Genomic DNA, 24253 nt, shown 5'->3' on the forward strand with positions numbered 1-24253 from the left:
TGAGGGGGCAATGAGCGCTTAGTTACAATTTACTTACAAGCACATACTTCCTCACTTTAAGTAGGAGGAAATATGGTAAATTAAATCACACCAGGTAGTTGAATCTATTAAATGCTCAGTTGGCCATTTGGTCAGTCACTGCCTTAGGAAGAGCCAGAAAAGTGGGAAAAAAATGAGCCCACTGTGGGGAGAAACAAGGGCAAGACTTAAAGAATCCTAGGAGGAAGGAGAAACAGAGGAGGCTGGCCATCAATGCTATCAAAAGGAATAGAGATAGACTATGGGATTTGCCATGTTGATTCTTGTTCAGGAGAGGTTCCTGTCTGTAAATGTTTCTTTATGTGAGATGGAAAAAGAAATAGAATGGCTCTTACTAGGCAGGAGTGGTATGAAGATAAGCTTTCCTCCCAACTCAAGAACTCAGGGTAATTTAGGCATGTTGGTAGAACCAACAGGAGTTATCCAAGAGGGAAAGATAGAAGAGAAAGGCATAACAGATTGAACTAAGTGCCAGGGAAGTCAGAGAGTATACAAATGCAAAGGATTTTTCCCTTTGGGATTCATTAGGATTCATCTCTCATGACTAATTTGCTCATCAATGAACATAGCCAAGCTTGGTCATTGATAGGCCAAATCCCAAGATCATACTATGGAGAAAATCTCACTTACAGAATAATTCCAAGTTATGGTTAACCTGAGATAAGAATCTCATGAACTTTCCTGCCTGGGCTGATTTTGAACTACAATCTTCAGATATCAGCCTCCTGAGTAGCTAGGATTACAGATACTGGTGAGCCCCATGGCCTGGCTCCTTAATTCTTTAATTTCTAAATTTGTCAACTTCCCATCCCTTCCTCACTATCATAAATTCCTTAAATTTAGAAGACTAAGTCTAACTTCTCTTTGAACAGCACATGAGAGAGGATCCTTGGTAAGTATTTATGGAACAAAAATCTAAAACTATAGACCCTGAAATGGTTATCAGATTGTTAGCTGCTAAGTGAAGCAGACACATGTAGGGGCAAACTCCTAAATTAAAATACCTTCAAAGTGTTCTTTTCCTTTGTTTCAGCTAAAACTTTTGGAGAAAACTTAAGAAAACTCAACCAAGAATTACCAAGAGACTCTCATTCTTTTGGGTACCAAGAACAGATTTACCTCATTTGTAGCTTCCATCTTTGTGACCCTAAAACTGACTGTGCCCAGAATGTGCTCATAGAAGGATGCCTTTCTCTGACCTCAGGCTGAGCATGCTCTTAAATGTCTGCCCCTAAAGTGTTTTCTGTATGACTTTGTATAAATTGCCCAATATAAATCCCATTGCTTTGTTTCTTGGGGAAAGAATTGCTTTTGGAAATCAACCTGTGCTCTTCTTCTTCTTATTTTTAATATATATTTTTTATTATCAAGGTGATATACAGAGAGGTTACAGTTACATAAGTAGGGTAATAAATCCATTTCTTGTCACACTTGTTACCCCTTCCCTCATTTTTTTCTCCCGCTTTTCCCACTCTTACATTCTGGTTGTGCTTTTTGACTGAGTTCACGGAGATACAAACCCATAGCATTTAGTTATAAAATGGCATTCTTAAGCATACTTGATTTCATCCATTGCTTCTCACACAAGGAAATTTTTTTCCCCTTATGGGATATTTTGACAAGGTTTGGAGGCTTTTATTTTTGTTGTTACAACTGAAAAGATGGTTGCTTTTGACATCAGCAGATTTTCCAGGATTGTTAAACTCCCAACAAAGTTCAGCTCAGGCCAGAGCATTATCCAACCCCAAATGTTAGTCTCAAGATCATTCTTTTCAAAGGGCAGTTCAGAATAAACCTGCCAGGGCTTTCTCACTGCTTTTAGGATAAAAACAAGAAACCCTGATCCAGCTGAAAGCTGGGGTACCAATCAAGAGAGGAAATGCATTTCAATTCTTCTGGTCCCTTTCTTCTTGTTTGCTTCACAAAGAAACTGAATTGGCTTTAAAGGAGTTTAATTTTTATAACAACTACCCTTTTATCTGTTCCTTTTCAGTTTTGTCTTTTTCTTCTAATTACAATTTCCAAGGAGTGGCACACACTAATTATTAAAGTCTTATCATTTAATGCGAATCCACCTTGTGTTCAGATAGTCACTCTAATGAACCATTCACATATACCAATGGACTTCATTGGTTCAATAAACACTTCCCCTGCTCCCTCCACCTGCCCACATTTCCTTTAGCTAAGGTTTACTAGCTTGAAGTGTGGTTTCCAACTACCACAACTTCATTGTTTCTAAAATCACACTTATGATGTTGAATAGTGATATTAATAATTAAATCAAAGCAGCAGGATGAAGTACAGCATCCTTAATGTTATATTGTTTGCTTACTAATTTGCAGTGTGTGATCTAATTTAATGCATCTCTAATTGCAAGTATGAATTAAGAAGGGCCTGTATTCAAACAAGTTTTTAATATAAAACTTTTCAGTGTATCAAAAATTTCTAGCTCAACATTTTGAAATGGAATTCAAGATATTCCTCCAACTCTCATCTCTTTCTTTCTCAGTGTTCCTAATAACAATGAATGGCACAGTAAGCACACAGTGATCTAAGTCTGAAACCTGGGGCCATTGCCACCCTTACTATCATCCTTTTAGCTCTCATTTAGACATCTCATTTCTCAAAGAACACAGCTCTTTCTGTATTCTCACATGACAACTACACCACCATCTTAGCCCAAGTTACTCAACTTTCCCCTGGACTTCTGCAGTAGCTACCAAAATGTTCTTACCTTTCTCACCTTGGCCTACTCTTAATATATCCTTGCCACTGCATGAGTGGTGCTTTTCATAATTTGGTCCTGGTTATTTTTCTCTTGTTAAAAACTATTCAGGGGCTTCCCTTTGTTCTTAGAAAACAAACCAGAAACATTAGCACAATATTACTTGTATCTATTTCTTTGATCTTATCTTCTATTATAGTGCTCTATGCTTCATTTAGTTCCTTAAGTGTCTTAGTTCTTCTCACCCCAGGACCTATTCTGCTCTGTTCTACGTATGTGTGTATGTATTGCTAGTATAGAGCTTGAACTCAAGGCCAGAGCATTGTCCCTTACCTTTTTTGCTCAAGGCTGGTGCCTTGAGCCACAGCTCCTACTTCTAGATTTTTTTTGGTAGTTAATTGTAGATGAGAGTCTTACAGACTTTTCTGTCTTAGCTCTCAGCTTCCTCAATGGCTAGGATTACAGGCCACTGGTACCTGGCTTTTTGTTCTCCTAATGATCCGCAACTTCTGACCTTTCAGTTTTTTCTGTGTGTGTGTGTGTGTGTGTGTGTGTGTGTGTGTGTGTGTGTGTGTGTGTGTGTGTGTGTGTATACAAATTATATAAATCTATGTAATATATATTTTTAATTTAATTAAAAATTTTTGTACTAGTTCTAGGACTTGAACTCAGGGCCTCGGCACTATCCCTGAGCTCTTTTGCTCAAGGACAGCATTCTGCCATTGAGCCACAGCTCCACTTCACCGTTTTAGTCATAAACTAGTGATAGAAGTCTTATGGATTTTCCTGCCCAAGCTGTTGTTCAACTGTGATCCTCAGATCTCAGCTTCTGGAGTAGCTAGGATTACAGACATAAGCCACTATTGTCCAGCCTGTGAGATATTTTTATAGAATTCTGTAACTTTTGTCTACATAAGATATTGGAGGTTGAACTTAGGGCCTCTTGTCTACTAGGTAAGTGGTCTAGCACTTAAGCCATGCCCCTTAATTCTTTACTTTTATTTTCTGTTTAGCTGGTAGTTTTGTTTAGTACTGGAGTTTGAACTCTGGGCTTGTGCTTGCTAGGTAATCTGTTAAGTGTTTTGGATAGCTTTTCAGATGGGATCTTTTTCATATTTAAATAATGTTTATTTATAAAATACTATTCCAAAAATTATATTCCATTAAGTTTTGAGTAACAGTATAATTATTTAAGTAATAGTGTAATCACTTAAGTAGCTCTAGTTACTTAAACAGCAAATGAGAACTAAGTCAAAATTGCTCTTAAAGAGTGATCAAAAATATTTCCAGTTTCTTGGGGCTGGGAAGGTGGCTCAGTGGTAGAGCGCTTGCCTTGCATGCATGAGGTCCTGGGTTCGATTCCTCAGCACCACATAAGCAAAAAGAAAAAAGCCAGAAGTGGCACTGTGGCTCAAGTGGTAGAGTGCTAGCCTTGAGCTGAAGAGCTGAGGGACAGCGCCCAGGCCCAGAGTTCAGGCCCCACGACTGAACCCCCCACCAAAAAAAAAATATTTCCAGTTTCTTGTGGTTCTGGAGGTTCAGTAGCAGGTTCCTTTGAAGGCAGAATAACCTTGAGGGGAATTAGCTTCTACTTTCAGAATGTGAAGTCAGGAAGGAAAATTCCAGCTCCTGGGCAGGAGATAATAAGGAAAAGCCATTGGCTAGTAGATGTTTCCCACTGGGAATGGAGGATGTGGTGGACCAGGGAAATCTCTAGGTGGAAAATAATTTTGAGAAGCTCTGTACATGTTTCCTAGAGGAAGCAGATGGAACCCAGGGCTCCTGGCTCCTTGAATCCATTAGACATAATAGCTATTGGACAGGAGGAACAAAGAGCGAGCTGCTTCACTTTCAACAGGAAGGAAGGAACCCGGCGCATTTGAATTACTAAGATAATATTTTATATTTCTATTAGAGTCCATATCTGAAGACACTGGCTTATCTCCTTTATCCCATTTGAGTAAAGACATATTGAAACTTCTGAGTTCTTCCAGTCCAGATAGTTTCCCAGAATTAGAGTCACATCTGTCTTGCCTTTGTGGAGGCAGAACTGCAGCAGAGTATGTTAGAGCAAACCAGTTTGCAAGCACAGGACAGGGACCCAGTGTCAAAAGGTGATTTATGAGTATCAGTGAATGCTTTATAACTTGATTCTTCTCTTTCATTGCTAATCTGATGGTCCACAGGGTTATCTGGGCCTTCTGGGCCTATTTGTCCTCCTACTAGATGCAAAGGTGAGAGTCTAAACAGAACCTCTCAATAAGTTGGAGGACAGAGCAAAGCTCTTGTCTCAGATGAAATTAGACCCATTGGTGAGTGACCATATGGGGAATGCTCTCTGCCAAACGCTGTATTTGGAACATCAAGTACATACTGATCTTTTCTTGAAAGTTCAAATTTAAACCCTGTTTTAGTTAATTTTTGTTGCGAGCATTTTCATTCCTTAAATGACTGAGATTTCTCTCAGCAACCCAAGCTGCCAACCAATTATCCTGTGTTTTTTTCTCAAGGGGAATAATTTGCTCTTGATAAAAATAAATGGGTCTCTTCAATTCTTCTTCAAGATCTCTGGCTCATTTTAGATAGGTGTCAAGCTCTTCAGCTGCATACATGATCTTTTCATCTACTTTGGAAAATTTCTTTTTTTTTTTTTTTTTTTTTTAAATTTTATTTTCTTTTATTTGAGAACATACTGTACAGAGGGGTTACAATTACATGGTCAGGATAATGCATACATTTCTTACCAAGCATTGCAGCCTCCTCCTTTGTTTACCCTTCACCTCCCTTCCCAGCCTCCCCCCTCCCCCCCACCCAATCTTACCCCCCCTCCCCCCCCTCCGACATTGTAAAGCTGGTTTTGACATGACATTTTGTACTTCTCATTGCTGCAACAGGTCCACCTGAATCCTTAAACGACTTGTTTGTCCCCATCTCCTCCACATGTTATACTGACATCAAATATAGTGAAAGCAGGGGTTACACTGTGGGGGAGGGACATACAAAGCAACCAAGAAATAATCTTTTTTTTTTTTTTTTTTTTTTTTTTTAATTTTATTTTATTTTATTTGAGAACATACTGTACAGAGGGGTTACAATTACATGGGCAGGATAATGCATACATTTCTTACCAAGCATTGCAGCCTCCTCCTTTGTTTACCCTTCACCTCCCTTCCCAGCCTCCCCCCTCCCTCCCACCCAATCATACCCCCCCTCCCCCCCCCCCCCCCGACATTGTAAAGCTGGTTTTGACATGACATTTTGTACTTCTCATTGTTGCAACAGGTCCACCTGAATCCTTAAACGACTTGTTTGTCCCCATCTCCTCCACATGTTATACTGACATCAAATATAGTGAAAGCGGGGGTTACACTGTGGGGGAGGGACATACAAAGCAACAAAGAGATAATATTATAAATGCGTTAGAAATACATGCATGAAAGAAACAAAAACATTAAAATACATATTTGAGGTTTCGTTTTCCTAATATCACATTATTTGACTTTTTCCGCTTGACTCATACCTATACTAGATATTGCAAATAAGGGAAACCATGGGACCTATGTTTCTTTGGGCCTGGCTTACTTCACTTAATATAATTTTTTCCAAGCCTTTCCATTTCCTAACAAATGGGGAAATGTCATTCTTTCTGATGGAGGCATAGAATTCCATTGTGTATATATACCACATCTTCTTGATCCATTCATCTACTGAGGGGCATCTGGGTTGGTTCCATGTCTTAGTTATGGTAAATAATGCTGCAATAAACATAGTTGTGCTGGTAGCTTTAGTGTGGCCTTGTTTGTGATCATTTGGGTAAATGCGCAAAAGTGGGATTGCTGGGTCATTGGGGAGCTCTATGTGGAGTCTTTTGAGGAACCTCCATACTGCTTTCCAAAGTGGTTGAACAAGTTTACATTCCCACCAACAATGAAGTAAGGTTCCTTTCTGTCCACATCCCCTCCAGCATCTGTTGTTGTTAGAGTTCTTGATTTTTGCTGTTCTAACTGGAGTGAGGTGATATCTCAATGTTGTTTTGATTTGCATTTCTTTTATGGCTAGGGATGTTGAACATTTCTTCATGTGTCTATTGGCCATCCTTCTTTCTTCTTCAGAGAAGCTTCTCTTTAAGTCTTTCGCCCACTTACTTATTGGGCAGTTGTTTCTTTGAGGATTTGTTGTTGGGTGGTTTAATTTTTTGAGTTCCAAGTATATTTTAGATATGAGACCCTTGTCCGTTGTATGGCTAGTAAAGATCTTCTCCCAGTCCGTGGGTTTTCTATTGATCTTGCTAGCTATGTCATTTGCCCTGCAGAAGCTCTGCAACCTTATACAATCCCATTTGTCCAGCCTTTCTTTGATTTGTTGTGTTTCCGGGTCTTTATTCAGAAAATTTCGGCCTGTGCCAAGGAGACCCAGGGTTTCTCCTATTCCATCCTGTAATGTTTTCAGAGTGTCTGCTTTGAGTTCAAGGTCTTTGATCCATTTGGAGTTGATTCTGGTGCAGGGTGATATATAAGGATCTAGCTTTAGTTTTCTACATGTAGTTAACCAGTTCTGCCAGCACCATTTACTGAAGAGGCTGTCTGTCTTCCATTCTATTGTTTTAGCTCCCTTATCGAAGATTAGATGGCTATAGGTCTGTAGGTTCATTTCTGGGTTTTCAATTCTATTCCATTGGTCCTGAGGTCTGTTCTTATGCCAATACCAAGCTGTTTTGATTACTATGGCTTTATAGTAGAGTTTGAAATTTGGTACTGATATTCCTCCAGCAGTGTTCTTTCCGTTGAGGAGCGTTTTTGCTATTCGGGGTCTTTTATTGCTCCATATGAATTTTTGGATTGCCTCTTCTATTTCCTTGAAGAATGAGGGTGGAATTTTGATAGGTATTGCGTTGAATTTGTAGATAGCCTTGGGGAGTATTGCCATTTTCACGATGTTAATCTTTCCAATCCAGGAGCATGGGAGGTTTTGCCATTTTTTAAGTTCTGTGTTGATTTCCTTTTTCAAGATTTTAAAGTTTTCATCATAGAGGTCCTTCACTTCTTTAGTTAAGTTAATTCCTAGGTATTTTATTTTTTGTGGGGCTATTACAAATGGAGTTGCTTTCCTAATTTCAGCCACACTTTTCTCATTGTTGGCATACAGAAAAGCCATTGATTTTTGGGGGTTAATTTTATAACCTGCTACTTTGCCAAAGTTTTGAATCAGCTTGAGTAATTTGGGAGTGGAGTCTATGGGATTCTTTAAATACAAGATCATGTCATCTGCAAAGAGGGAGAGTTTTATTTCTTCTTTCCCTATTTGGATCCCCTTTATGTCTGCATCTTGTCTTATTGCTGTAGCTAGGCATTCTAATACTAGATTGAAGAGAAGTGGAGAGAGTGGGCATCCTTGTCTTGTTCCTGAGTTAAGAGGAAATGGCTTTAGTTTTTCACCATTGAGTATAATGCTGGCTGTAGGTTTGTCATATACAGCCTTTATTGTATTGAGGAATGTTCCATGGATTCCTAATTTTTCCAAAACCTTCATCATAAAGGGGTGTTGGATCTTGTCGAATGCTTTTTCTGCGTCTATTGAGATAACCATGTGGTTCTTATTCTTGCTCCTGTTGATGTGATGAATAATATTAATTGATTTGCGTATATTGAACCAGCTTTGCATCCCTGAAATGAATCCTGTTTGATCGTGGTGTATGATTTTTTGGATGAATTGTTGAAGTCGGTTGGCCAAAATTTTGTTGAGAAGTTTTGCATCAATGTTCATCAAAGAAATGGGTCTATAGTTCTCTTTCTTTGATGAGTCCCTGCCTGGTTTTGGGATGAGGGTTATGGTGGCTTCATAGAATGTGTTCGGTAGTGAGCTTTCTCTTTCAATTTCATTGAAGAGTTGGAGGAGAATTGGTGTGAGCTCTGCTTTGAAGGCCTTGTAAAATTCCGCTGTAAAACCATCTGGTCCTGGACTTTTCTTAGCTGGGAGGTCTCTTATTGCTGTTTCTATTTCAATGCTTGATATGGGCCTGTTAAGATAGTTTAACTCATCTTGGTTTAGTTTTGGCATGTCAATATTTGCTAGGAAGAGGTCCATTTCTGTCAAGTTCTCAAATTTATTAGCATAAAGTTTTGAGAAGTATTCCCTTATAATGTTCTGAATCTTGCTTGTTTCCGTGGTGATGTTTCCATTCTCATCTCTGAGTTTATTAATTTGGGTGTGTTCTCTTCTTTTTCTGATAAGATTTGCTAAGGGTCTGTCAATTTTGTTGAGTTTTTCGAAGAACCAACTCTTTGTTTTGTTGATTCTTTCTATAGTTTTTTTGGATTCTAATTCATTTAATTCTGATTTAATTTTGATTATTTCTTTCCGTCTACTGGATTGGGGTTTATCTTGCTGCTCTTTTTCAAGGAGGTTTAGATGTGTCATTAAATTGTTAGTTTCAGATCTTTCCAATTTGTTGATGTAGGAGCTCAGAGCTATAAACTTGCCTCTGAGTACTGCCTTTGCTGTGTCCCAGAGGAGCTGGTATTTTGTGTGTTCATTTTTGTTGAATAGCATGAACATTTGAATTTCCTTTCTAATCTCTTCCATGACCCACTCATGATTCAGCAGTGTGTTGTTCAGCCTCCATGTGATACCGGACTTTCTTTGGTGGCTTTTGGTGTTGAGTTCTAACTTTATTCCCTTGTGGTCAGAGAGAATGCAAGGTATAACTTCAATGTTTCTGAATTTAGACAAGTTTGCTTTGTGGCCTAAAATGTGGTCTATTTTAGAAAACGTTCCATGTGCTGCTGAGAAAAACGTGTATTCTGATGCTGCTGGGTGAAATGTTCGGTAAATGTCTGTTAAGTCTAGTTGATCTATGCAGCTGTTTAGATCTGCGGTTTCTCTGTTGAGTTTTTGCCGAGTTGATCTATCTAGTGGGGAGAGTGGTGTGTTAAAATCCCCAACGATTAATGTCTTTGGATCTATATGGGATTTGAGGGAAAGTAGTGTTTCTTTGATAAATTTGGGTGCTCCATTGTTTGGCGAATAGATATTTAGAATTGTAATATCCTCCTGAAGGAGAGATCCTTTAATTAGTATGTAGCGACCTTCTTTATCTCTTTTCACGAATTTTAATTTGAAGTCTATTTTATCTGATATTAGGATTGCAACTCCCGCCTGTTTATGCGGTCCGTTTGCTTGGTAGATTTTGTTCCAGCCTTTAACATTGAAAATGTGTTTGTTTTTATGGGCAAGATGTGACTCCTGCAGGCAGCAGATAGAAGGGTCTTGTTTTTTAATCCAACTAGACAGTCTATGTCGCTTAATTGGAGAGTTCAGTCCGTTAACATTAAGAGATAGGACTGAGAGGTATTTGGGAGTTCCTGCCATGTTATCTACCTTCTTGGGGGCTGCGAAAACTGGGTTCTTCCTATGGTTCTTGGATTCTCAGTTTGGGTGCAGTTTCTTGGCCTTTATTGCGGTCTTGTTGGTTTTCTATGTGTAGGACATCTTTAAGAATCTTTTGTAGGGCTGGTTTGGTGGAGATGTATTGTTTCAATTTTTCTTTGCTATGGAAGGTTTTTATTTGGCCTTCAGTTATGAAGGAGAGTTTAGCTGGGTACAGTATTCTTGGTTGATAGTTGTTTGTTTTTAGGGCATGGCATACATCATTCCAGGCTCTTCTTGCTTTGATTGTCTCTGCTGAGAAATCTGAGGTGATTCTAATTGGTTTCCCTTTATAAGTGATTACCCTTTTCTCTCTGACAGCTTTAAGGATCTTTTCCTTGTTCTGAGTTGATCCTGTGTGGATTATTATGTGACGGTGGGATGTCCTATTCTGGTCTGGTCTATTTGGGGTTCTAAAGGCTTCTTGTATCTGGACAGGCCTATCTTTTTGCATGTTTGGGAAGTTCTCTGCTAGGATCCTGTTAAACAGATTTCCTAGACCATTAACTTCTGTTTCTAGGTGCTCCTCTACACCCATTATCCTTAGATTAGGCCTTCTGATGGTGTCTTCCAGGTGTTGGATAGATCTATCATATTTCTTGGACTTGTCTTGGATGGTTGTATGTTCTTTCTCTATAATATCTAGGCTGTCTTCAATCCCTGAGATTCGATCTTCTGCATGTTCTAACCTGCTGTCAAGACTCTCTACTTTGTTTTTTATCTCTTTTCCTTCTAGTTGGTCAGCTTTGATGGCTTCAAGTTCTTTGTTGAAGCTCTGTTTTAGGTCTTGTATGAATTTCTTTACTTCCTTAATTTGGTGTTCAGTGTTTGTCCTCAAATCACTTAGTTGATTGGTTATGGTTTCTTTGGGCTCCCATTCCTTCTGTTGGGTTCCATTCAGCATTCCCTTTGTGGTCTCCCTGACTTCCTTCATCTCTTTGTTAATGGATTCCATGAATGCCTTTAGTGATCTTTGTGTGTTCTCTACCTGGTCTCTCAATTCCTGTATTACTCTTTGATTAGCTTCCTCCCGTTCGCGGGATTCCTGCAGATCTCTTTGAGTGTTCTCAGCCTGCTCACGCCATTCCTCCCTTTCTCTTTGAGTATTCTCAAGTTGTTCACGCAAATCCTGTATCAGTTTTTGAGTAGCTTCCTCACGCTTATGATATTCCTGTATAAACTTCTGGGATGCCTCCTCTCTCTCCCTATCATGCTCATACAGAGTCCTTTGTACGTTGTCAAACTTTTCATTTATCATGTTTGCCAGCAGTGTTTGTAGAGCTGTTTGGGAACTCTCCTCTGGATTATTCATTATCTGTTCTAACCCCTGATTATCAGGATTGGGAATTGAGATACCCGAATTTGCCATTTTTCTTGTGTTTTTCCGGCTTACTCTGCCCATTTGAGATGAAGATAGCACCAGTTTTGTGCTAGAACACTATCTTAAGGCAACCATCAACCAAAGTTTGCATTTGTACAGTCAATAGTCTACAGATACAATCTAGTTCAACAGATACATCTATTCGACATCAAACAACTATATGTTAAAGGACTTTGAACCGCAGAGAAGAATTTGGAAAACCAGAAATTATTAGGGTTAGGGAGGGATGTGGGTAAAAAATAGGAATAGATTGGTGTGGGAAGGCACAGGGAGAGTTAACTATGTCCTAATCACAATGCAGGAAATAGGTTGGGTAGGATGTAAGTAGAGAGAGAGAGAAAAGGGAAGAAAGGGAAAGGGGAATGAAAAGAGACCAGAAAAAAAATAGAGACGTAAAAATTAATGTTATTTTAGAGATTAAAAGACCATCTATTTATAGAGGGATATGAATATGTTGAGAGAAAGGGAGGGACATAGAGGAGATGAGAAAAACTTTTAAAAAATGCTTAAAATATCATATAGGTATAAAGAGGTAGTACTGTTATTAATGAATTTAAGTCTCAGAGGTTTTGAATTGAGTAATAAGTTTGTGGATTAAGTGTGTACACAATGGGGGATAGGGTCTACTGGTTAACTACGGGTTTATCTGAGGATGTGCAGGACAAGAGTTAAGTCACATAAAGGTGAACAAAGAGGAAAAGTTGGAAAGGATAGGAAAGTGAGAAGAAAAGATCAGAAGTTCAGTAGAGCTAGAAAAAAAAACAAAAACAAAAAGATAATTAAGAATGAATGAAAAAGAGAAAGAAGACAAGAAAAGAAAAGAAAACACACATTCACGTATTCCTAAAATAAAAATTATAAGAGGAGAAAAAAAATTAATGGAAAACAATTATTTTTTTTTCAGAAGAGGCAAAAATTAAAGATTAATTAAAGTTTTAGAAAAGCAAAAAAAAATTTTTTTTATATATATATAAGGTAACAAAAAACGAAAAAAAAAACAAAACAAGAAAAAGAAAAAAAGAAAAGAAGAAGAAGAAAAAAAAAAAAAAAAAAAAAGATCTTTGATTTTTTTTTTTTTTTTTTTTTTTTTGGGAGGGGTGGGAAGAGTCCTGTATCTCCCTTTTGTCTGTAACCAGAGTCTGGCTGGAGTCTCTGGTCAGCTTGAGGTCCTGTGGCTTGATTGGTTTCTTAAGTCAGTTTGTTGGAACAGGCAGAAAAATGCTCTGCTTTACCCAAGATTTTGAGATCCCCCTCCCAGGTTAGTTTACTGGGAGGGTGATCTGCTTTGAGAATCACAAAAGAGGGGGATGCAGTGATGAGGCTAGGTTCTGGGTAGAGTTGAGGTCTTTCAAGGAACAGTAGCTTTTCCCTGGGGCTATTTTGTGAAAAAAAAAACTCACAGCACCCAGCCTGGAGCCATTCTCAGGGTTTCTGTTTTTCAATTGATTGTGGTGGCTGCTAGAGGGAGGGGCAGCCTCTGGCTCTGGCCACCCAGCGAGGAGAGCCACTCCAATGGCTGGTGCCTGAGCTGGGCGACCCCTCCCTGGATGGAACTGAGTCTGTGAGGTCACCTCGCCGCCAAGTTCCCGTGAACTGCCAAATGACTAGCTCTATTCCAAGGCCTGAGCTGGAGCTAGCCGCTCCTCCGAGCTTTGTCGGTATCCAAGATGGAGATCACCGGTGCTGGGGGGGGGAGGGGTGGCCTTCCCTCCTCTGCTCCCAGAGGAGGAGTGAGGAAGCGGGGCTTCTACTCACGCGGAGTCTTGGATCCCGGGTCGTCTCTGGTCTGCAAAGTGCAGGATGAAGTTGTCCGCTCCTTGTCGGTTCTTGCTGGTGTTGAGTAGAATCCGCTCGTCCGCTGCGTCTGGCTCCTTTGTCCCGGACTGCGTCTCAGGTATGCCTCCGCGGCGGTGGTCGCCGCTGCGACCCTGCCGCCGCAGCGGCAGCTGCTCAGATGTGTCTGCTTGGCTTCCCCTCTCTTGACTAACTCTCTGTCCTGTGATGGCACACTTGGTGTGATTCTCTGGCTTGGGACTGTTCACTGGAACTCTGAAACTGTTTTCTATGCAAGAGCTTGTTCAGATTCCAGCTTCTCCTCCGCCATCTTCCCGGAACTGCCCAAGAAATAATCTTATAAATGCGTTAGAAACACATGCATGAAAGAAACAAACACATTAAAATACATATTTGAGGGTTCGTTTTCCTAACATCACCTTCTCTGACTTTTTCCGCTTGACTCATACCTATACTAGATATTGCAAATAAGGGAAACCATGGGACCTATGTTTCTTTGGGCCTGGCTTACTTCACTTAATATAATTTTTTCCAAGCCTTTCCATTTCCTAACAAATGGGGAAATGTCATTCTTTCTGATGGAGGCATAGAATTCCATTGTGTATATATACCACATTTTCTTGATCCATTCATCTATTGAGGGGCATCTGGGTTGGTTCCATATCTTAGCTATGGTAAATAATGCTGCAATAAACATAGTTGTGCTGGTAGCTTTAGTGTGGTCTTTTTTGTAAACATTAGGGTAAATGCCCAAAAGTGGGATTGCTGGGTCATAGGGGAGCTCTATGTGGAGTCTTTTGAGGAACCTCCATACTGCTTTCCAAAGTGGTTGAACAAGTTTACATTCCCACCAACAATGAAGTAAGGTTCCTTTCTGTCCACATCCCCTCCAGCATCTGTTGTTGTTAGAGTTCTTGATTTTTGCTGTTCTAACTGGAGTGAGGTGATATCTCAATGTTGTTTTGATTTGCATTTCTTTTATGGCTAGGGATGTTGAACATTTCTTCATGTGTCTATTGGCCATCCTTCTTTCTTCTTCAGAGAAGCTTCTCTTTAAGTCTTTCGCCCACTTACTTATTGGGCAGTTGTTTCTTTGAGGATTTGTTGTTGGGTGGTTTAATTTTTTGAGTTCCAAGTATATCTTAGATATGAGACCCTTGTCGGTTGTATGGCTAGTAAAGATCTTCTCCCAGTCCGTGGGCTTTCTATTGATCTTGCTAGCTATGTCATTTGCCCTGCAGAAGCTCTGCAACCTTATACAATCCCATTTGTCCAACCTTTCTTTGATTTGTTGTGTTTCCGGGTCTCTATTCAGAAAATTTTGGCCTGAGCCAAGGAGACCCAGGGTTTCTCCTATTCCATCCTGTAATGTTTTCAGAGTGTCTGCTTTGAGTTCAAGGTCTTTGATCCATTTGGAGTTGATTCTGGTGCAGGGTGATATATAAGGATCTAGCTTTAGTTTTCTACATGTAGTTAACCAGTTTTGCCAGCACCATTTACTGAAGAGGCTGTCTGTCTTCCATTCTATTGTTTTAGCTCCCTTATCGAAGATTAGATGGCTATAGGTCTGTAGGTTCATTTCTGGGTTTTCAATTCTATTCCATTGGTCCTGAGGTCTGTTCTTATGCCAATACCAAGCTGTTTTGATTACTATGGCTTTATAGTAGAGTTTGAAATTTGGTATTGATATTCCTCCAGCAGTGTTCTTTCCGTTGAGGAGCGTTTTTGCTATTCGGGGTCTTTTATTGTTCCATATGAATTTTTGGATTGCCTCTTCTATTTCCTTGAAGAATGAGGGTGGAATTTTGATAGGTATTGCATTGAATTTGTAGATAGCCTTGGGAAGTATTGCCATTTTCACGATGTTAATCTTTCCAATCCAGGAGCATGGGAGGTTTTGCCATTTTTTAAGTTCTGTGTTGATTTCCTTTTTCAAGATTTTAAAGTTTTCATCATAGAGGTCCTTCACTTCTTTAGTTAAGTTAATTCCTAGGTATTTTATTTTTTGTGGGGCTATTACAAATGGAGTTGCTTTCCTAATTTCAGCCACACTTTTCTCATTGTTGGCATACAGAAAAGCCATTGACTTTTGGGGGTTAATTTTATAACCTGCTACTTTGCCAAAGTTTTGAATCAGCTTGAGTAATTTGGGAGTGGAGTCTATGGGATTCTTTAAATACAAGATCATGTCATCTGCAAAGAGGGAGAGTTTTATTTCTTCTTTCCCTATTTGGATCCCCTTTATGTCTGCATCTTGTCTTATTGCTGTAGCTAGGCATTCTAATACTAGATTGAAGAGAAGTGGAGAGAGTGGGCATCCTTGTCTTGTTCCTGAGTTAAGAGGAAATGGCTTTAGTTTTTCACCATTGAGTATAATGCTGGCTGTAGGTTTGTCATATACAGCCTTTATTGTATTGAGGAATGTTCCATGGATTCCTAATTTTTCCAAAACCTTCATCATAAAGGGGTGTTGGATCTTGTCGAATGCTTTTTCTGCGTCTATTGAGATAACCATGTGGTTCTTATTCTTGCTCCTGTTGATGTGATGAATAATATTAATTGATTTGCGTATATTGAACCAGCTTTGCATCCCTGAAATGAATCCTGTTTGATCGTGGTGTATGATTTTTTGGATGAATTGTTGAAGTCGGTTGGCCAAAATTTTGTTGAGAAGTTTTGCATCAATGTTCATCAAAGAAATGGGTCTATAGTTCTCTTTCTTTGATGAGTCCCTGCCTGGTTTTGGGATGAGGGTTATGATGGCTTCATAGAATGTGTTCGGTAGTGAGCTTTCTCTTTCAATTTCATTGAAGAGTTGGAGGAGAATTGGTGTGAGCTCTGCTTTGAAGGCCTTGTAAAATTCCACTGTAAAACCATCTGGTCCTGGACTTTTCTTAGCTGGGAGGTCTCTTATTGCTGTTTCTATTTCAATGCTTGATATGGGCCTGTTAAGATAGTTTAACTCATCTTGGTTTAGTTTTGGCATGTCAATATTTGCTAGGAAGAGGTCCATTTCTGTCAAGTTCTCAAACTTATTAGCATAAAGTTTTGAGAAGTATTCCCTTATAATGTTCTGAATCTTGGTTGTTTCCGTGGTGATGTTTCCATTCTCATCTCTGAGTTTATTAATTTGGGTGTGTTCTCTTCTTTTTCTGATAAGATTTGCTAAGAGTCTGTCAATTTTGTTAAGTTTTTCGAAGAACCAACTCTTTGTTTTGTTGATTCTTTCTATAGTTTTTTTGGATTCTAATTCATTTAATTCTGATTTAATTTTGATTATTTCTTTCCGTCTACTGGATTGGGGTTTATCTTGCTGCTCTTTTTCAAGGAGGTTTAGATGTGTCATTAAATTGTTAGTTTCAGATCTCTCCAATTTGTTGATGTAGGAGCTCAGAGCTATAAACTTGCCTCTGAGTACTGCCTTTGCTGTGTCCCAGAGGAGCTGGTATTTTGTGTGTTCATTTTTGTTGAATAGCATGAACATTTGAATTTCCTTTCTAATCTCTTCCATGACCCACTCATGATTCAGCAGTGTGTTGTTCAGCCTCCATGTGATACCGGACTTTCTTTGGTGGCTTTTGGTGTTGAGTTCTAACTTTATTCCCTTGTGGTCAGAGAGAATGCAAGGTATAACTTCAATGTTTCTGAATTTAGACAAGTTTGCTTTGTGGCCTAAAATGTGGTCTATTTTAGAAAACGTTCCATGTGCTGCTGAGAAAAACGTGTATTCTGATGCTGCTGGGTGAAATGTTCGGTAAATGTCTGTTAAGTCTAGTTGATCTATGCAGCTGTTTAGATCTGCGGTTTCTCTGTTGAGTTTTTGCCGAGTTGATCTATCTAGTGGGGAGAGTGGTGTGTTAAAATCCCCAACGATTAATGTCTTTGGATCTATATGGGATTTGAGGGAAAGTAGTGTTTCTTTGATAAATTTGGGTGCTCCATTGTTTGGCGAATAGATATTTAGAATTGTAATATCCTCCTGAAGGAGAGATCCTTTAATTAGTATGTAGCGACCTTCTTTATCTCTTTTCATGAATTTTAATTTGAAGTCTATTTTATCTGATATTAGGATTGCAACTCCCGCCTGTTTATGCGGTCCGTTTGCTTGGTAGATTTTGTTCCAGCCTTTAACATTGAAAATGTGTTTGTTTTTATGGGCAAGATGTGACTCCTGCAGGCAGCAGATAGAAGGGTCTTGTTTTTTAATCCAACTAGACAGTCTATGTCGCTTAATTGGAGAGTTCAGTCCGTTAACATTAAGAGATAGGACTGAGAGGTATTTGGGAGTTCCTGCCATGTTATCTACCTTCTTGGGGGCTGCGAAAACTGGGTTCTTCCTATGGTTCTTGGATTCTCAGTTTGGGTGCAGTTTCTTGGCCTTTATTGCGGTCTTGTTGGTTTTCTATGTGTAGGACATCTTTAAGAATCTTTTGTAGGGCTGGTTTGGTGGAGATGTATTGTTTCAATTTTTCTTTGCTATGGAAGGTTTTTATTTGGCTTTCAGTTATGAAGGAGAGTTTAGCTGGGTACAGTATTCTTGGTTGATAGTTGTTTGTTTTTAGGGCATGGCATACATCATTCCAGGCTCTTCTTGCTTTGATTGTCTCTGCTGAGAAATCTGAGGTGATTCTAATTGGTTTCCCTTTATAAGTGATTACCCTTTTCTCTCTGACAGCTTTAAGGATCTTTTCCTTGTTCTGAGTTGATCCTGTGTGGATTATAATGTGGCGGTGGGATGTCCTATTCTGGTCTGGTCTATTTGGGGTTCTAAAGGCTTCTTGTATCTGGACAGGCCTATCTTTTTGCATGTTTGGGATGTTCTCTGCTAGGATCCTGTTAAACAAATTTCCTAGACCATTAACTTCTGTTTCTAGGTGCTCCTCTACACCCATTATCCTTAGATTAGGCCTTCTGATGGTGTCTTCCAGGTGTTGGATAGATCTATCATATTTCTTGGACTTGTCTTGGATGGTTGTATGTTCTTTCTCTATAATATCTAGGCTGTCTTCAATCCCTGAGATTCGATCTTCTGCATGTTCTAACCTGCTGTCAAGACTCTCTACTTTGTTTTTTATCTCTTTTCCTTCTAGTTGGTCAGCTTTGATGGCTTCAAGTTCTTTGTTGAAGCTCTGTTTTAGGTCTTGTATGAATTTCTTTACTTCCTTAATTTGGTGTTCAGTGTTTGTCCTCAAATCGCTTAGTTGATTGGTTATGGTTTCTTTGGGCTCCCATTCCTTCTGTTGGGTTCCATTCAGCATTCCCTTTGTGGTCTCCCTGACTTCCTTCAGCTCTTTGTTAATGGATTCCATGAATGCCTTTAGTGATCTTTGTGTGTTCTCTACCTGGTCTCTCAATTCCTGTATTACTCTTTGATTAGCTTCCTCCCGTTCGTGGGATTCCTGCAGATCTCTTTGAGTGTTCTCAGCCTGCTCACGCCATTCCTCCCTTTCTCTTTGAGTATTCTCAAGTTGTTCACGCAAATCCTGTATCAGTTTTTGAGTAGCTTCCTCACGCTTATGATATTCCTGTATAAACTTCTGGGATGCTTCCTCTCTCTCCCTATCATGCTCATACAGAGTCCTTTGTACGTTGTCAAACTTTTCATTTATCATGTTTGCCACCAGTGTTTGTAGAGCTGTTTGGGAACTCTCCTCTGGATTATTCATTATCTCTTCTAACCCCTGATTATCAAGATTGGGAATTGAGATACCCGAATTTGCCATTTTTCTTGTGTTTTTCCGGCTTACTCTGCCCATTTGAGATGAAGATAGCACCAGTTTTGTGCTAGAACACTATCTTAAGGCAACCATCAACCAAAGTTTGCATTTGTACAGTCAATAGTCTACAGATACACTCTAGTTCAACAGATACATCTATTTGACATCAAACAACTATATTTTAAAGGGCTTCGAACCGCAGAGAAGAATTTGGAAAACCAGAAATTATTAGGGTTAGGGAGAGATGTGGGTAAAAAATAGGAATAGATTGGTGTGGGGAGGCACAGGGAGAGTTAACTATGTCCTAATCACAATGCAGGAAATAGGTTGTGTAGGATGCAAGTAGAGAGAGAGAGAAAAAGAAGAAAGGGAAAGGGGAATGAAAAGAGACCAGAAAAAAAAAAGAAACGTAAAAATTAATGTTATTTTAGAGATTAAAGGGCCATCTATTTATAGAGGAATATGAATATGTTGAGAGAAAGGGAGGGACATAGAGGAGATGTGAAAAACTTTAAAAAAATGCTAAAAATATTATATAGGTATAAAGAGGTAGTACTGCTATTAATGAATTTAAGTCTCAGAGGTTTTGAATTGAGTAATAAGTTTGTGGATTAAGTGTGTACACAATGGGGGATAGGGTCTACTGGTTAACTACGGGTTTATCTGAGGATGTGCAGAACAAGAGTTAAGTTATATAAAGAAGAACAAAGAGGAAAAGATGGAAAGGATAGGAGAGTGAGAAGAAATGATCAGAAATTCAGTAGAGCTAGACAAAAAACAAAAAGATAATTAAGAATGAAAGAAAAAGAGAAAGAAGACAAGAAAAGAAAGGAAAACACACATTCACGTATTCCTAAAATAAAAATTATAAGAGGAGAAAGGAAAAAAAAAAAGTTAATGGAAAACAATTATTTTTTCAGAAGAGGCAAAAATTAAGGATTAATAAAAGTTTTAGAAAAGCAAAAAAAAATTTTTTATATATATAAGGTAACATAGGATGAAAAAAAAAAACAAAAAAAGAAAAAAGAAAAGAAGAAGAAGAAGAAAAAAAAAAAAAGTTCTTTGATTTTTTTTTTTTTTTTTTGGGAGGGGTGGGAAGAGTCCTGTATCTCCCTTTTGTCTGTAACCAGAGTGTGGTTGGAGTCTCTGGTCGGCTTGAGGTCCTGTGGCTTGATTGGTTTCTTAAGTCAGTTTGTTGGAACAGGCAGAGAAATGCTCTGCTTTACCCAAGATTTTGAGATTCCCCCTCCCAGGTTAGTTTACTGGGAGGGTGATCTGCTTTGAGAATCACAAAAGAGGGGGATGCAGTGATGAGGCTAGGTTCTGGGTAGAGTTGAGGCCTTTCAACAAACAGTAGCTTTTCCCTGGGGCTATTTTGTGAAAAAAAACTCACAGCACCCAGCCTGGAGCCATTCTCAGGGTTTCTGTTTTTCAATTGATTGTGGTGGCTGCTAGAGGGAGGGGCAGCCTCTGGCTCTGGTTACCGGGTGAGGAGAGCCACTCCAATGGCTGGCGCCTGAGCTGGGTGACTTTTCCCTGGATGGAACTGAGTCTGTGAGGTCACTTCGCCGTGAAGTTCTTGTGACCTGCTAAATGACTCGTTTTATTCCAAGGCCTGAGCTGGAGCTAGCCGCTCCTCCGAGCTTTGTCGGTATCCAAGATGGAGATCACAGGTGCTGGGGGGGGGGGAGGGGTGGCCTTCCCTCCTCTGCTCCCTGCGAAGGAGTGAGGAAGTGGGGCTACTCACGCGGAGTCTTGGATCCTGGGTCGTCTCTGGTCTGCAAAGTGCAGGATGAAGTTGTCCGCTCCTTGTCGGTTCTTGCTGGTGTTGAGTAGAATCCGCTCGCCCGCTGCGTCTGGCTCCTTCGTCCCGGACTCTCTGTGTGAGTGCTCAGGTATGGCCGCGGCTGCGGTCGCCGCTGCGACCCTGCCGCCGCAGCAGCAGCTGCTGGCAGACGCTCAGATGTGTCTGCTTGGCTTCCCCTCTCTTGGCTAACTCTCTGTCCTGTGATGGCACACTTGGTGTGATTCTCTGGCTTGGGACTGTTCACTGGAACTCTGAAACTGTTTTCTATGCAAGAGCTTGTTCAGATTCCAGCTTCTCCTCCGCCATCTTCCCGGAACCTCCTACTTTGGAAAATTTCTGCTTTGTCTCTAACCTGTAATTTTTTTCCTGCCATTAATTTCCTATAGAGTGTCCTTACATTTTCTTGGTATAGTTCAGTCATTACTTTGAATTTCTGCTGAAGTTTCCAATTCTCACTCTCAATCAGTGCAATTGCTGATCGCAAAGATGCTTGCTTGTTCAGTCTGGAGATGTCTAATATACCTTGTAGGATCTTCCTTTGTTTTAGCTACATCAGACAAATGAATGCAAATTTGGTTTCTTCCTCCTTCTAAGGTTTTTAAAGAAGCAGTTAATTTAACAGCATAAATCAGTTTCAGCAAAGCTTTTGTGGCTGAATCAAGCAGAAAAGGTCAGATAAGTTGATGTTAGGGAAATAAACCCTAAGATGTGTATTCAAATGTTTTTTTTCTTTCATGAGATTGTTTCTAACGCATTTATAAGATTATTTCTTTGTTGCTTTGTATGTCCCGCCCCCACGGTATAACCCCGACTTTCACTGTATTTGATGTCGGTATAATTTGTGGAGGGGAAGGGAAAAAAACAAATCGTTTAAACAGGGATTCAGGTGGACCATTGCAACAATGAGATGTACAAGTCGTTATGTCGTACACGAACTTTACAACTTTGGTGGGGTCGGGGGGGAGGAGGATTGAGAGGAGGGGGGAAGATGGGAAGGAGCGCTATTTTCTAGTTCAACCTTCAATCCCAATTCCAAACTGCCACCATATGTCATGTCTTCTTTAAGACCTGCAGCCCATCTTTCATTTTAAAGAATCATTTGGTCAGAGACTTGATGTTATTTTCTTTATCCCTTAGAACTTGTTGTGCCTGGACTTTGGAGTTTTCAAATGCTCTTTTCTGGTTATCAAGTTCACTCACTTGTTCTTTCCATACCTCAGTTTCTTGTAAAGGCTGTTACTGGTTTTCCTGAAGTTGGGAATTTTCATTTGAAGCATCAGCTATTGCTTCCTTAACACAGGCTTCAATGATTTGAAGTAATCTGAAGGTTGCTTTGGCTTCAACTACTTGTGACTTGAAGGACTGTGATTATCTTCTAAGAACTGTATCTATTTTGAAATATCTGTCAGCAGTTCATCTTGTTGAGAATGTTTAGATTTCTCACCTCACAGCTCTTTTTCTAGGAAGGATATTTTGTTCTCAAGTTCAGATTTGAGCCCAGCCCACTCTTCATAGGTTGTCTTCAAACTTTGGGCTTCTATCCACTCCCTCGCAAAGATGGCAGCCTTTCTAGATGACACTAAGCCTTCACACACTTTCTGAAAAAGGCTCACTTTCTTAAGTAGTTCACAATTTTCTTCAATGAGTCCAGAGTGCCATAGAGCAAACTGCTTTTCTCTTCTCATAGAAAGCCAGCTTCTAACCCAAGGAAAACTTTTTTTTTTAATTGTGAAAATATTGTACAGAGGGGTTACAATTACATGGGCAAGATAATGCGTACATTTCTTATCCAGCACTGTAGCCTCCTCCTTTGTTTCCCCTTCCCATCCCTTCCAATCTTCCCCCCCAATCCTCTCCCCCACCCCACGAAAGTTGTAAAGTTCTTTTTCGACATAACGACTTGTACATCTCATTGTTGCAATGGTCCACCTGTATCCCTATTTAAACGATTTGTTTTTTTCCCTTCCCCTCCACAAATTATACCAACATCAAATACAGTGAAAGCAGGGGTTATACCATGGGGGAGGGACATACAAAGCAACAAAGAAATAATCTTATAAATGCGTTAGAAACAATCTCATGAAAGAAAAAAAACATTTGAGTACATATCTTAGGGTTCATTTTCCTAACATCAACTTGTCTGACCTTTTCTGCTTGATTCAGAAATATACTAGTTATTGCAAATAAGCCATGGGACCTATGTTTCTTTGGGCCTGGCTTACTTCACTTAATATAATTTTTTCCAAGTCTTTCCATTTCCTAACAAATGGGGCAATGTCATTCTTTCTGATAATTCCATTGTGTATATATACCACATTTTCTTGATCCATTCATCTACTGAGGGGCATCTGGTTTGGTACCATATCTTAGCTATTGTAAATAATGCTGCAATAAACATAGTTGTACTGGTAGCTTTAGTGTGGTCTTGTTTCCACATAAGCAAGAGAACGATTAATACAAGAGCTACATACATCACCAATTTCCATGGAAAGCCTTGGGGATTCTGGCCTGATCTACTGTCTTCAAGCAATGTGACCACAACTCTGCCAGGACCAGTCCCAAGAACGGCTGAGGCACCCTTGGCTGCTGGTGCTATGGCAGCCATGGCTTGGCCTGGATACCTCAGACCATATAAAACCCTCAGACTTGGTTTCAGAGCAAACCACTGCTGAACTGGCTGCAGGGGTGGGTGGTGGGTGGAGCAGGTCTCAGCCTGACACACAGGCTCTTCACACAACCCTATCCCTCAGTTTGGCTTTGGTCAGATTATAGCAGTTTATTTCCTGATATAACTAATTTGCCAATGAAATGTTACTTGTGTACAGGCAAAAAAAATGTATATAGGTGTTGTGGTTTGGAAGGTCCTCATGTGAAGACTTATACCCCTGGGCGTCTGATTGGATCATTAGGAGGCTGTCTAGTGGGAGCTCCTTATGTACTTCCCCCAGTTTTCCTCCCATAACTGTGCCAGAAATTTGGAACAGAGATAGGCAATTCTTTGAGGCTACTCTCTATAGACCATTCCAGGATGCACTTATTCTAACAGTTGAGAAAAACCCATAGTCACGCAGGAATAAACTGCAGTGGATCAGCCATCTAAATGTAGGCGCTAAACCCACAAAATGCTAAGAAGAAATATAAGGGTAAGTCCTATGCCAAATGGTAAGAATCTATGGATTCTTAGCTATAATAGCAAAAGTACAAGCAACAAAAGAAAAACTATATAAATTGAACTTCATCAAAACCACAAACTTTTTTTTATCAAAAGGCATTATAAAGGAAGTTGTAAGACAACCTAGAAACGGGGAAAATATTTTTCAGCACCTTTAGATGAGTACCATTGCTTCAGATCCACATCATGTTTT

The 24253-nt window shown here is 39.7% G+C and overlaps 1 protein-coding gene and 1 pseudogene across 2 annotated transcripts in view; both read right to left on the reverse strand.

Annotated features, from left to right (window-relative positions):
* The window catches only part of Pla2r1 (phospholipase A2 receptor 1), a 130374-nt gene that overhangs the window by 15295 nt on the left and 90826 nt on the right, over window positions 1–24253 (reverse strand). The gene's annotated exons all lie outside the window — the stretch shown is intronic.
* On the reverse strand, window positions 564–23493 carry LOC122110754 (annotated as a pseudogene).

This window comes from Dipodomys spectabilis, unplaced genomic scaffold (assembly GCF_019054845.1).
Source record: "Dipodomys spectabilis isolate Male_0828 unplaced genomic scaffold, ASM1905484v1 ptg000081l, whole genome shotgun sequence".
Classification (NCBI taxonomy): Eukaryota; Metazoa; Chordata; class Mammalia; order Rodentia; family Heteromyidae; genus Dipodomys; species Dipodomys spectabilis.